Below are 14,137 nucleotides of genomic sequence, written 5' to 3' on the forward strand. Positions count from 1 at the left end.
CAATCGTTAAATTGAGGCTTGTGAATCCAAGTGTAAGGCATGGGTTTTGGTAGGAGAGAGGTGGAGATGGATGGATGCTCATACTGCCTTGGGGGTTCTTGGGAGCAAGCAGTTGAGGTAGACCTGGAGAAAGAAGGGAGAGAGGAATATTTAGTGACTGCTCCTAGCCACCCTTTTGGCCTTTTCTTTTCAATGTGAGGTGGGTGGAGCAGGCGCTGGGTTGCTCTGTAGAACCAGTCAAGCTGGTTTTGGGCAGAGCCAGCCTATTTTCCCTTGTCCTCTCTGGGAAGTTGGCAACTTTGCAGAGGTCTGCCTCCAGTAGACTGACTGACCGAGCTGCTGAGTGAGTTTGGACAACCTCTGTAAACAACCTCCTGCCCTCCGCAAGTACCCAAACGAGCCTGGGAATTGGATCTCCTCCTCTGAAAGGGGGCTTTTTTCTCAACCTATGCTGATCCTCAAAGCAACTGGTCTGTTTTATGTACTTTCCCTGGAAGCTCTAAGGTACAACTTCTTTTCTTGGGCCCCTTCCCACTCATTTGCCAAAAAGTCAGACTGGTCAGAAGGAAGAGTTTGGGGTGTGTGGTTGGATCTTCTTTTGGGGTGTGGAAGGGAATTGGAATCCAGAACCCTGGCTCCTGGGATGTGGACACTAAACTCAGTGACCTCGGTCGGACCCTTTGAGTGTGAGCCGTGGGACTGCCCCATGCTGCTGGGGGATTAGAGGGCACAGCTTTTGGTCTTGGGCACTTAGCCATTGTCCTCCCCTCTTCAGTTATCTGGATGTCATAGGGAGTCTTTCTCAGGGAGGAGACTCGGTAACCAGTGCTGGGAGGGGGAGTAGGATTGCTCGCTCGCTCGCTCGCCCAGTCTCCTCAAAAGCAAAAACTCTGAGGTATGGAAGTCTGGTGATTTGGTTGAATCTGCTTGCAGACAGCTCCAGCCTGTGGGCTGGCTGCTTCTGTCACTGCTGTGGTGACCTGCTTGTTGTTCTGAGAACTGTTTGCCGGAGTCCTGTTCTCGATCGATGCCCAGCTGCAGGCTGAGCGGCCCTCCTCCCACCTCTCACACCTTTCCCTTTGTGCCCTGTCTTCCACCTCTCCATTTGTGGCCCCAATGCAGTGCTGGGGTCAGTCGTGGGCTGTTGCTTGTTTCTGAGCTCTCTTACTTTCTCTCTTCCTCTCTCTCCTCCTTCCTCTCCCTCTCCTTTTCCTTGCTAGGGATTGAACCCAGGGCCTCCTGTATATTAGGCAAGCACTCTGACCTACATTCCAGCCCTCCACGGGAGTTCAAAATGACTGATTCTCTAGTCACAGGAAGTATGCTCCTTTGGCCTGCTTGATGTAGCATAGCATTGAGGTGAGCTTCTAACAGAGTTAAGACAAGATCCTAGTATATTTTCAGATTCCATAAATGGTTCTGCTGTAATTATGAGCAGGTTTTGTAGCTAAAGGTGCACTCCTATGATGCAGCTCTTGGGAGGCCCAGGCAATAGGATTGCAAGTCAAAGGCCAGCCTGGGCTACATAGCAAAATCCTGTCGCTAAAAAGCAAACAACAGCTATCTTGTAGGTGTGTTTGTAAGGTATGGGTCCACATAAAGTGAGTAGAGGGTGTGTGGGACACTCCCTCAGTGTCACTGCTGTTCCAGTCAAACAGCTCAGGACCTCCTTATAGCTTAGGTGGCAGAAGGACACATGCTGGAATCTAGTCTGTGCCATTGGCTGAAGAGATCTTGTTCTTCCCAGTGTTTCCAGTCATGGACGTCCCACAGGTGTGTTTTCTACCAATTCTAACTTTTTCTTTTAATTAGCTGTCTTGTGTGGCATGGTGGCACATGCATGCCTTTAATCCCAGCACTTGGGAAGCAGAGGCAGGTGGATCTCTGAGAATTCAAAGCCAGCCTGGTCTACAGAGTGAGTTCCAAGAGAGTCAGGGCTACATAGAGAAACCCTGTCGCAAAAAACAAAAAGACCAAAAAATTAGTTAGCTATCTGAAAAGAAATAGAGTGCTGTTGGATAGCTTCATGAACTGTGTGAGCGTGTGCGTGCGTCTACGTCTACTCAGAGAGGCCAGAAGATGATGTCTAATCTGGAACTGGAGTTACAAGTGATTGTGAGCCACCTGATGTGGGTGCTAGGAACTGAATTCAGGTCCTCTGAAAGAGCAGCTAGTACTTATATAGATTGATTAATTAGTTAATTTGTTAATTAATTTTAACCAGTGTCTCACTCTGTTGCCCCTGGCTGGTCTTGAACTTAGAGATCTGTCTGCTTCTGCCTCCCTAGTGCTGGGATCAGAGTCATGTACCACCATGCCTGTCCCACTTGGTGTAATTTTGAGCCTACTTTAAAAGAAAAAAGAGGCCTAACCATAGTGGCATGTGCTGATAATCTCTATATCTGGGGAGGCTAAGGGATTGCTATGAGTTTGAGGTCAACTTGGTCTAAGTGGTCACTTTTATTTAAAAAGATGGGGGTCTGTCTCTACAGAGAGGTTCAGACTGGCCTTGAACATGTGATCCTCCAGTGTCAACTTTTCAAGTGCTGGGATTTCGTGTATGATTTCCCCCATGCCCTGCAGCTCTTTCAGCTCTTTCTTCCTCTTCTCCCCTTCTTTTTTCTTCTTTTTTTCCCCAGTTTTTTGAGACAGGGTTTCTCTGTGTAACAGGCCTGGCTGTCCTGGATCTTGCTCTGTAGACCAGGCTGGTCTCAACTCACAGAGATCCCCCTGCCTCTGCTTCCCAAGTGCTGGAATTGAAGGTGTGTGACTCCACTGTCTGGCTCCCTTTTTTTTTTTTTTTTTTTATTCTTTAAGCTTCAATAGTAGGCAATTTTGATTAAAGGAAAAAAACCACTATCAACTGCCTGTCCATATTTCTGTGTCATGATTGGTGGTGGTAGTGGTGAATGTGCAGGCTGATACATTAATGACTGGAAGGCCACCCCAAAGTTACCAGACCATAGATTTTATAAGAATTGGGATCCCAGTGTTAAAGGAGTAATGTGTCCTGTGGTCGTTCCCCTCCCAAGGTCTAACCCTCCATGCAGGGCTTTCCTTCACCACTGTCCTTTCTCTGTTCACTGAGTGTTGGCTCTGGTTACTAGAGAAAGCTCTGTTTCTCTTACAGACCACATGGGATTCGGCAGGTAGTTGAGGGTTTCATTTTCCTTAGCAGAACAGAGATTCTTGTTAACCTTCTTTCAAATGCATGAAGGGGCACAGCCTCTCTCAGCTGCCCCTGTGAGTTCATGGACTCTCAATCTTAGGCTGAGATTGTGGTCTACGTTGGTTCCTTGTTTATCTTCATTTCTTGGTGTCTCTGGAGCCTGAATACCTGTACAGAATAGTGAGTTGCTGGGATTTTTACATTGAAGCCATGGCCAGGAAGGAAGGTAACAGCATCAATCACTTCAGAGATCATTGGGCAGTTCTTTTGTCTCTATATTTCCTCTTCATACCTCTACCAACTTGTCACATTTCTTACTTACTTGTTTATTTATTTAACTGTTTGGTGTGTTTGAACTCTCTACTTTATCTTGTCCATCCGTGTTCCTGTCATTTCAGGTTTGGTTTTTTTTTTTTTTTTTTTTTTTTTTTTTGGTTTTTCGAGACAGGGTTTCTCTGTGTAGCTTTGCACCTTTCCTGGAACTCACTTGGTAGCCCAGGCTGGCCTCGAACTCACAGAGATCCGCCTGGCTCTGCCTCCCGAGTGCTGGGATTAAAGGCATGCACCACCACCGCCCGGCTGTTTTGTTTTGTTTTGTTTTGTTTTTATTTTTTGAGACAGGGTTTCCCTGTGTAGCTTTCTGCCTTTCCTGGATCTCACTCTGTAGACCAGGCTGGCCTAGAACTCACAGAGATCTGCCTGGCTCTGCCTCCCGAGTGCTGGGATTAAAGGCATGTGCCACCACTGCCCGGCTCCCACTCTTCTTTACCTGTTTACCTCTCTGAAGAAAGGCTTTTTTTTTTTTCTTTTAGGCTACAGGTCTTACTATGTACTCCAAGCTGTCCTTGAACTCAAGATCATCTGATAAGCCACTTTAATAGGATTATAGATATGGACCATCTCTCTTGGAGGAGTGAGTGCTGTTTATGTGTGTGTATGACTATACATGTGTGTGTAATTTTACTTTATGTGTATGGGTATTTGCCTGAATGTATGACCAAACTACATGTGTGCCTGGTCTCCTTAGAGGCCAGAAGACAGAAGAGGCTTTGGAACCCCTGGGACTAGTTACATATATTTCTGAGGTGCTGGGAATTGAACCTGAGTCCTTTGGAAGAGCTATCAGTGCTCTTAACCACTGATCCATCTCTCCAACCCTAGAGTTAATTGTGTATGTGCGCATACAAGCCACAGTGTTTGTAGAGGTCAGAGGATAACTTTGAGGAGTCAGTTCTTTCCTTTCACCATGATTTTGGGGATCAAACTCAGGTTGTTAGTTTTGGTGGCAAATACCTCTCCATTGAGCCATCTCACTAGCCCAGGAAAGAGGCTTTAATAGTCATAGAATCCTGTCCTCTGTCTATTGCTTTGATTTCTGTACAGTTAAAGAGTTGCTAATTTACTGTTCTCAGTATGAGGATTGTACCCAAGGCCTTGAGCATTCGGAACACACGCTAGCAGTGAGCCTCATGCCCAGCCCTGGATTTGCTGTTCTAAGAAACAAGTCCTTGCTGGGCATCAGAGCACACACCTATAAAACCAACACTTCAGAGGCTGAGGCAGGGGGATTGTGGGCTACATAGCAAGAACCTGTCTCTCAAAAAAAAAAAAAAAAAAAAAAGGAGGAGGAGGAGGAGGAGGAGGGAAGGAAGGAAGGAAACCAGAAACCAGGCATTGGGAGGTTCATGCAGAGGACTGGAATTTTAAGACCAGTTTGGGACTAAATAAAGAGACCCTATTTCACAAAAGAAAATAGTAATGAAAAATAAATAAAATAAAAAAGAAAAACAAGTTCTTTTGCATGCCTTTGGAGCTCTCTTCCTTAGTAAAATTAGGCCTGTGGACCTGACAACGTTAGGGACTGCATCTTGGTTTCCTTGGTGACAAAGTCCTAAGCCAGTTCTGAGCGGTTCCCTCTGACTTATCAGGAATGCTGTGTTTAGATAGACCCTGTTCTTGTTTTTAATTTTGTTAATCTTGGATAATGCAATGTTGAGTTTGGTTTTCATTGTAGTTTGAAAGTCCTGGGTATTACCTAGATCTCTTCAGATCAAAATTACTTTTATTGTTACATGAGCACAGTACTTGCACCCCCACCGCCACCTCCCCACCCCCGTGTAGCTCTGGCTGTCCTGGAACTCACTCTGTAGCCCAGGCTGGCCTCGAACTCACAGAGATCCGCCTGGCTCTGCCTCCCGAGTGCTGGGATTAAAGATATGTACCACTCCCCCATCCTCGTTGGCATTTTATTATTATTTTTTCTTTTAATGTGTAGAGTTTGTGTATGCAGGTGTGTGTGTGTGTGTGTGTGTGTGTGTGTGTGTGTGTGTGGTGTGTGCCCATGAACAAGGGCAGAGACCTATGAACACTAGATATTTTGCTCTCACCTGCTCCCTTACTTCCTTGAGACAGGGTCTCTCACTTGAAGCCCTAAAGCCTGATGTTTGGCTAGGTTGGCTGGCCAGCAAACTCTTGGGATCTGCATGTCTCTGTAACCTGTAATAGTAGAGTTCTAAACATAGGTAGCCATGTCTGGTTTTTACATGGGTGCCAGGGATCTGAACTCAGGTCCTCAGGCTTATATAGCAGGTGGTCTTACCCACTGAGCTCTATCCCCAGCCCCTGAATTCTTCATTCTCATCTCCTCACTAGTGTGCAGTGGTGTCTTCCGAGGGCTGAATGATGCATGATGACCCGACACTGATGGTTCATGAGAGGTAAAATTCTGTATTCTTGTGTTTTCAAGAGCTTTTAGAGTAATAGTCTCAGATATAAATATGGAGTTTTCAGTAATGAACTCAATTTGTTCTTGGAACTTCAATTGTGTCCTATTTGATTACACTTTTCTACCATTTACCTTGATAGTTTTTTTTACCATGATGATGATTTACCATGAACCAATAGTGAGCTACTGTCTAATAAGTCATTATTTTGGAATCTCTATATTTTCTTGACACCTGAGGAAACAACAAGAAATAAAATACAATTTATGAAACTTACTTATAAAGACATTTGGAAGAACTTCTAATTAGACATTTTAATTTCTAATTTATTTTAGCATTTCATTCTACTTTATCCTAAAGTAGAAGAAAATTTATGTTTCCCCTATACTTAAGGATCAATTGTTAAGGCTTAAAAAAATTAAATTAAGGCCAATGAGATGGATTAGTGGGCAAAACCACTTGTCATTAAGCCTGGCAACCTGAAATTGACTCCTTTCAGGACCCACATGGTGGAAGGAGAGAACCAAGTCTAGAAAGTTGTCTTCTGACTACTAGTTTATGGTGTGCATTCCTCCCTCCTCCCCCGAATAAATAAAAATGCAATTAGAACACTTGCTGATTCTCCCTATCCGTGTAACTCTTATTTCAAGATATTGAGAAAGAAAAAAACTACCCAGGATCAGGGTGCAGTAGCTGAGTTGGTAGAGTCCCTGCCTGGTGTGCACAGTGCCCTGTGTTTGTTTACTAGCATTCTGTAAACCAAATAGAGGTGGCTTACACCTGTGATCTCAGCTCTTGGGAGATGGAGGGAGGAGGTCCAAAGATTCAAAGTCATCCTTGGCTATAGAGTCACTTTGAGGCCAACCTGAGATACATGGGGCCCTTTCTCAACCTAAATAAAGAATTGCAATAAAAAGAAATGATAATGAAAGCTGGCTTTTCAGCTTTGTAGGCTTTAATAGTGTATTTTATGCAATAGAATATTTTAGTATAGTATTACGGTGCCAGTTAAGCTACAGTGTTGTAGTAAGATCAGTCCTTCAGAGTTTAAAATAAAAGAGGTTGAATAGTAAGTCCATATTCTGTGAGCTTTAAAAGCCAAATTCTTCAGCTTTTCAAAGAAGAGATGAAAAGTCCTGGGTGTGGTGGTACACTCCTTTGAACACAGAACTTAGGAGGCAGAGGCAGACAGATCTCTTGAGTTCGAGGCCAACATGCCTGGTCTACAGAGAGAGTTACTGGTCAGCCAGGACTACACAGAGAAACCATGTCTCGAAAAACCAAAAGGTTCCTGAAACCTGGTATGGTATAGAATAAGTGACCACCTTGCTGTGAGTGGAGAGGCCCCTCCATTACTCATTCTTGCATAGCTGGCCCGCCTAGAATAGGTGAAAAGTCAGGAGATTTCAGGGCAGTGCTGGCTTCTGTTGTTACTGGAATTTGGCAAGAGGTAGCTGCATACGCAAAAGTCAGGTCAATGTCTTATTTGCAGAATTATGTATATGTGTGGGTATGTGCACATAAGTGCAGGTATTCTTGGAGGCTGGAAGCATCGGATCTCTTGGAGCTGGAGTCACAGGTGGTTGTGAGCCACCTTACTTGGGTGCTGGGAATAGAACTTACATGCTATGGCCGAGCTCTCTGCAGCTCCTTATTTGTAGGATTTTTCTTTCACCTAACATACAGAGTAATCAGGGTGCTTCATAGGCACCCACCAATTGTCACAGAGTAGTTTCTCTTGTGTGGGTACTCAGCAGCAGACACAGCAGTGCTGCATATTTGAAGGCTGAATAACTTTGTTATTGTTTTCTTTTTTGAGACAGGTTATTAGTATGTAGCCCTGGCTGACCTGGGGCTCACTATGTAGACCAGGCTGGCCTTGAACTCAGAGAGCCACCTACCTTTGCCACTCTGGTGCTGGGAATAAAGGTATGCACCACCACGCCCAGCATATGGATGACTTTTTGAATCTCCTAAGTTACTTGGAACAGCTTAATCTCCGTTCACGCTGATGGTATAGATGTAGTGGCAGGGAAAACCACTGGGGTCAAGACAGGCCTCAAGGTAGTAGCACCAAACTGCCAGTGGCCAGAGTGCTCATTTCAGCCACATATTTTCAGCAGGAAGAAAAGCTATCTGCATATGAGAGTGGCCTGGATGAAGAGCTGACAACAAATGATTTTCATTAATTCTTTGACCCTTTAATCCCAGCATTCAAGAAGCAGAAGCAGGTGGATCTCTGTGAGTTCTAGGCTGGCCTGGTCTACATAGCAAGTTCCAGGAAAGCTAGCTCACAACTGTTTATAGCTCCAGCTTTGGGGGATCTTACATCTCTGGTCTCCTCTGGCACCTGTATTCATATACACATAACCCTACACAGGCATACACAAATACATATAATTAAAAATAACTTAAACATTTTTTAAATGTGTATTTTAATGGATAAATGTAAGACATTGAATAAAAATGTGTGTGTATTAGCTGGGTGTGGTGGTGCATGCCTGCAATCCCAGCATGTGGGAGGTTAAAGCAAGAGGATTGCCATGGAGGCCAGGCTAGGCTACATAGCAAGACCCTGCCTCCAAAATCATGTGCATATTATAGGGTAGAGTGTATTTTAGCGCATATACATTATGTAATGATCTGCTCAGGATATTTTTGGTTGTTCAACCCAACCAAACATAGACCTTGTCTCAAAAAACCAATAATAATAATAATAATGTCTCTCATATTTTCAGTGAAGAAGTGCAAAGTATTCATAAAGCATTACTGTTATATGCCATACTGGGATAGAAAGGCACGTATGTGATGGAGCTAAACCAGCTACGCGGGTCATTTTAACTTGAAGTAACAACTTATATACAAACTGGTTATTCATACTTGAAAATTCATTTTCTTAGAAATGAACAAAATGAGCTTGTTAAGTTTTCAAACAAATTAAAATTTGGGGTGCAGGATTAGTTATGTGACAGTTGTTTCAGTGCCACACTCTGTCACCAGTGGGTACCAGCAGGTCCTGGCTTGGTGGAGACTGAGTACACCTTCCCACTTGCTGGAAGGTCCAGGCCTCCTGGGCTGGGCCATCTGCGTTTATGGTGCTGTCCCTTCTGCTGCTGCCCCCACCGAGATCGGTGCCAAGGACAATCAGGAGTCAGGTGAGGGTGTGGGCTTTGCTTCTTTGACAAATCCCTCCAAAGCAGCCAACTCAATTTGAGAAACATGAAAATAAATGCTTACTTCTTTAAAAAAAAAAAAAAAAAATGAGGTTGGGGTGCTACCAAGCTGGCTCAGTGGCTGTGAACACTTGATGCACTTCCTGAGGACTTGAGTCAGGTTCCCAGCACTCAGTGGCCAGCTTACAACCACCTGTAACTCCAGCTCTGGGGATCCCGTCTTCCGAGGGTAGCTAGACATTTGTGGCATACACATACATACAAACAAAAATAAAAGTAATTTTTTAAAACTTTTCAAGACAAGGTTTCTCTGTGTAGCCCTGGCTGTCCTGGAACTCTTCTATAGACCAGGCAGCCTTAAACTCAGAGAAATTTGCCTATCTCTGCCTCCCAAGTACTGAGATTAAAGGTTTACACCACCACCATCTGGCTAAAGGTAAATTTAAAAAAAGAAAAAAAAGAAAAGAAAAAGATCTCAGGGTGGTGACAGAAACTTTTAATCCCAGTACTAGGTAGGGAAGCAGAGGAAGATGGATAGCTCTGAGATGGAGACCAGCCTAGTCTACAAAGCAAATTTCAGGCTAGCCAGGGCTACATGGTGAGACCCTACTATATAGAGAGCAAAAAACAATTTTGCAAAATTTGTATTTGTCAGACTTTTTTGATGAGATGGATGATAAAGTTAACATGATTTAATGTTGTTAAAACTATTAGCATTTGGAAATTCTACACAATTCAGTATAAGAATATTTTCCAAATTACCAGTTTGTAAACAAAGTGCAGGATAACATGATTCCTTTTTTTCCCTCTGGTTTTTCAAGACAGGGTTTCTCTGTATAGTCCTCACTGTCCTGGAACTCACTCTGTCGACCAGGCTGGCCTTGAACTCAGAAATCTTGACTGCCTCTACCTCCTGAGTGCTGGGACTAAAGGCGTGCGCCACAACATCCAGCTGATAGCATGACTTTTAACTTAGATGTGTACAGAAGTTTCACTGATAGAGTATTGGACTCATGATACAGATACTGTGATTGTGGGCATGCGTGTGTGTTCGTTCTCAAGCAGGGGTGGGGTGGGGCAGGCTTGAGGACGACTGCAGGAGTTAGTTCTCTGTCTCCCTTTACAGAGGCTCCAAGCGTGAACTCAGTTTCTCAGGCCCAGTGACACCCACTGTAGCTGCTAAACCATCTCACTGGCCCATGACTAGCCTTTAAAGCTCTCACTCAGTGAGTTTTAGTCTAGTCAAAGAAGAAAATACCAGTATTTGGAAGGCTGCTGAATTCCTGTTTCCCATCTGTATGTCTATATGAAGTTGGATTTCTTTGCACATTTCATAAAACTTTTTGAAGCGCTGAATGCAGAAATAGATATAAGAAGTCACCTGTCATGAAGCCAAATATATTAAGGGCAGGTTTGTTTTTTGTTTGTTTGTTTGTTTTTATCAAATTTCAGTTGTTTTGGAAAACATGATGTTTCTCTCAAAAGAGTAGGTTGTATAAACATATACTGGGTGAGTAAATACTTTATAAAATGATCTGTCTTCCCTGCAGAGGTAGTATGGGCTTGTGGTCCAACACAGGAAGAGAGAGGCTGAGGTGGGGGTTACTTGACCTAGAGTCGTGGGGTTCTGTTACTGTGCGGGATGTGAGCTAGTTGCATCCCTTTATATCTTTTTCAGACAGGCTCTTAGTGTTAGGCTTTGTGGATGTTAGGCAAGCACTCCACATTCCCAGCTCTTAAAAATGTATGCTTTTAAAAGAGATTGGAGAGACGATGACTTAGTGCTTAAGAAAGAGTGTGAACTGCTCCTGCAAAGGAACCAGGTTCAGTTCCCAGCACCCATGTTGGGTAGCTTACAGTTGCCTGTAACTCCAGCTCCAGGGGATTTCACACCTTTAGTCTCCTCTGGCATCTGCACTCATGGGCACATACCCCAATACAGGCATATATGCATACATATAAAAAAAAATTTTTTTTTGAGACAAGGTTTCTCTGTGTAGCCCTGGCTGTCTTGGAACTTGTTCCGCAGACCAGGCTGGCCTCAAACTGATCTGGCTAATTTTTTTTTTTTTTTTTGGTTTTTCAAGATAGGGTTTCTTTGTATAGCCTTGGCTGTCCTGAAACTAACTCTGTAGTCCAGGCTGGCCTCAAATTCAGACTCGCCTGCCTCTGCCTCCTGAGTGCTGGGATTAAAGTTGTGGGATGCCACTGCCCAGTTAAAAATCTTTTTAAATGTGTATTTTAATAGATAAATGTAAGACATTGAACAAAAATGTGTGTGTATTAGCTGGGTGTGGTGGTGCATGCCTGCAATCCCAGCATGTGGGAGGTTAAAGCAAGAGGATTGCCATGGAGGCCAGGCTAGGCTACATAGCAAGACCCTGCCTCCAAAATCATATGCATATTATAGGTTAGAGTGTATTTTAGCGCATATACATTATGTAATGATCTGCTCAGGATATTTTTGGTTGTCCAGCTCAAACATTTGTCATTTCTCTGTGATGGGAACATTCACCTCCTAACCATTTGATTTATAGGATTCAATATTAATCACCCTTCTGTGGAGCAGTGTATCAGAACTTAGTCTTCTGTCTCTTGTATGTTATAATCAGCTCCCATCCACCCTCCCCCATGCTGTTGCAAAGGTTTTGGCTTGGGGCCTTTTAGGTGCTGGAGATTGGACCCAGAACTTTGCACATGTCAGAGAGACACTTTACCACTGAGTAGCACCAGACATGCCTGTGTGTTTTAGTTGCGTATCAGTTCATCAAGTGCACTTCCTGTGGTATAAATTAAATTGGAGTTTAGAAAATATATTTTCAGAGCCAGGCATATCTGTGAGTTCGAGGCTAGTCTGGTCTACAGAGTAAGATCCAGGACAGGCACCAAAACTACACAGAGAAAAAACTTGTCTCGAAAAAACCAATATGTATGTGTGTGTGTGTGTGTGTGTGTGTGTGTGTGTGTGTGTGTGTGTTTTAATTAAAAATAATTTCAGCCAGCTGTTGTGGCGAATACCTTTAATCCCAGCACTTGGGAGGCAGAGGCAGGCGAATCTCTGTGAGTTTGAGGCCAGCCTGGTCTACAAAGTGAATTCCAGGACAGCCAGAACTGTTACACAGAGAAACCCTGTCACTACAAACAAACAAAACAAAACAAAAGGTTGGTTTTTTTTGTTTTTTTTTTTTTGTTGTTTTTTAAAAAAGCATTTCTGTTTACTGTAGCATGAATCTTAAAAGATCTTATTAATAAAAACAAACCCAGAGCCAGGTATTGGGGTGAATGCTGAAAGATCAGACAGACAGAACAAGCCACAGCCACTTCACCTTGCCAACTCCTCAGCTGATCCTGTTTCCTCAGACTGGAAGCCTCTGAGTCCTCATCCAGAATGAATCTCAGCTGAACTGCTGCTAAAAGCCTAAAAGCTTAACCAGGTCTAGTTCTTGGTTTTCACGCCTTATGTACCTTTCTACTTTCTGCCATCACTCCCTGGGATTAAAGGTGTGAGTCACCATTCCTGGCTGTTTCCAGTGTGGCTTTGAACTCACAGAGATCCAAATGGAATGGATCTCTGCCTCCCACGTGATAGGATTAAAGGTGTGTGTGCCACCATTTTCTGGCCTCTGTGTCTGTCTAGTGGCTGTTCTGTCCTCTGACCCCAGATAAGTTTATTAGGATGCACAGTATATTGGGGGATACAGTATATCACCACAGTTTACATATAATTATTTCATTTAAACTTTTTTCTGTATGTGTGCATATATAATATTTGGGTGTGTGTGGGTGTGTGTTAATGTACGGAGTACATGTGTGTATAGTGTGTTAGGTGTATGTGTGCATGTGAAGTCGGAGACAGGGCCTCTCACTGGGATGTGGACTCCCAGCTGTAGAGATCCTCCTGTCTGTCTCCATCATGCTTGGCTTTTGTGTTTAGCTGGCCAGCTTATTCCAGAGATCCAGTCTCTGCCTCTCATATACTGAGACTGCAGGTGGGTTGCCACATCCATGTGGCATTTGTGTGGGTTCTGGGTGTCAGAATTGTGCTCTTCATTCCAGAGCAGCAAGCACTTTATCCTGAGCCATCTTGCTAGCCCCAGCCTTGATTCTTTTAAAGAATGCTGGTCATTTATTTTAGAGACTGTTTCTTAGTTAACAATAGTCTGAAATTGAAATTTTTTTATGACCTTGTGCTTCAGCACACTTTTACTCTGGTAAAAATCATAATATAAAATTTATCTTTTAATTAATTATTTTTTGGTGGTGTATGCCACCACTGGCTGGCTCATAAAATTTATTTTGGTAATTGATTTTTCTAAAATTTTTGTGGCTGGGAGGTAGAGGCACACGCACTGGGGAAGCAGAGGCAGGAGAATCTCTGTGAGTTTGAAGTCAGCCTGATTTACAGAGCAAGTCCATAACAGCCAAGATTACACAGAGAAACATCTCTATCTGGCGGGGGGGGGGGGGGTATGTGTATGAGTGTTTTGTCTGCATAAATGTTAATACACCATGTGTGTCGTCCCCATAGAGGCCAGAAGAGGGTGTCTGATCCTGTGGGGCTGTAGTTAAAGATAGTTGTGAGTTGATATGTAGGTCCTAGGAATTGAACCTGGGTCGTCCTCTGGAAGAGCAGGCAATATTTTCAGCAGCTGAGCCATCTCTCCAGCTCCTTTGTTATTGTTGTTGTTTTGTTTGTTTTGGTTTTTTTGAAACAGGGTTTCTCTGTGTAAACCTGGATGTCCTGGAACTTTGTAGACCAGGCTGGCCTTGAAGTAGCAGATCCTCCTGCCTCTGACTCCTGAGTGCTGGGATTAAAGGAATATGCCCACCACCACTCGGTTTGATAATTTTTTATTTAGTTCTGTGTCATTTAAGTGGATCCACATTGTTATGTAAGTCTATGATTTCTAGAACTTTTTTATCATCTGAAATGGAATCTACTTTTTTTTTTTAAAGATTTATTTATTATGTATACAGTGTTCTGTCTGCATGCATGCCTGTAGTCCAGAAGAGGGCGCCAGATCTCATTACAGATGGTTGTGAGCCACCATGTGGGTGCTAGGAATTGAACT

At 43.5% G+C, this 14,137-nt stretch overlaps 1 protein-coding gene across 6 annotated transcripts in view; it reads left to right on the forward strand.

Moving 5' to 3' along the window:
- Mark2 (microtubule affinity regulating kinase 2) overlaps positions 1 to 14,137 on the forward strand; it is a 64,708-nt gene that overhangs the window by 7,402 nt on the left and 43,169 nt on the right. For 2 of the 6 annotated variants that reach the window (XM_037207668.1, XM_037207666.1), the window contains exon 2: positions 5,822 to 5,886. The exons of the other annotated variants lie outside the window; for them this stretch is intronic. The gene's annotated coding sequence lies outside the window, so the exon portion shown is untranslated. The remainder of the gene's footprint in view (positions 1 to 5,821; positions 5,887 to 14,137) is intronic. 6 annotated transcript variants of the gene reach the window in all.

The sequence above is a fragment of the Peromyscus leucopus genome, chromosome 1 (genome assembly GCF_004664715.2).
Source record: "Peromyscus leucopus breed LL Stock chromosome 1, UCI_PerLeu_2.1, whole genome shotgun sequence".
In the NCBI taxonomy this organism is placed as follows: domain Eukaryota; kingdom Metazoa; phylum Chordata; class Mammalia; order Rodentia; family Cricetidae; genus Peromyscus; species Peromyscus leucopus.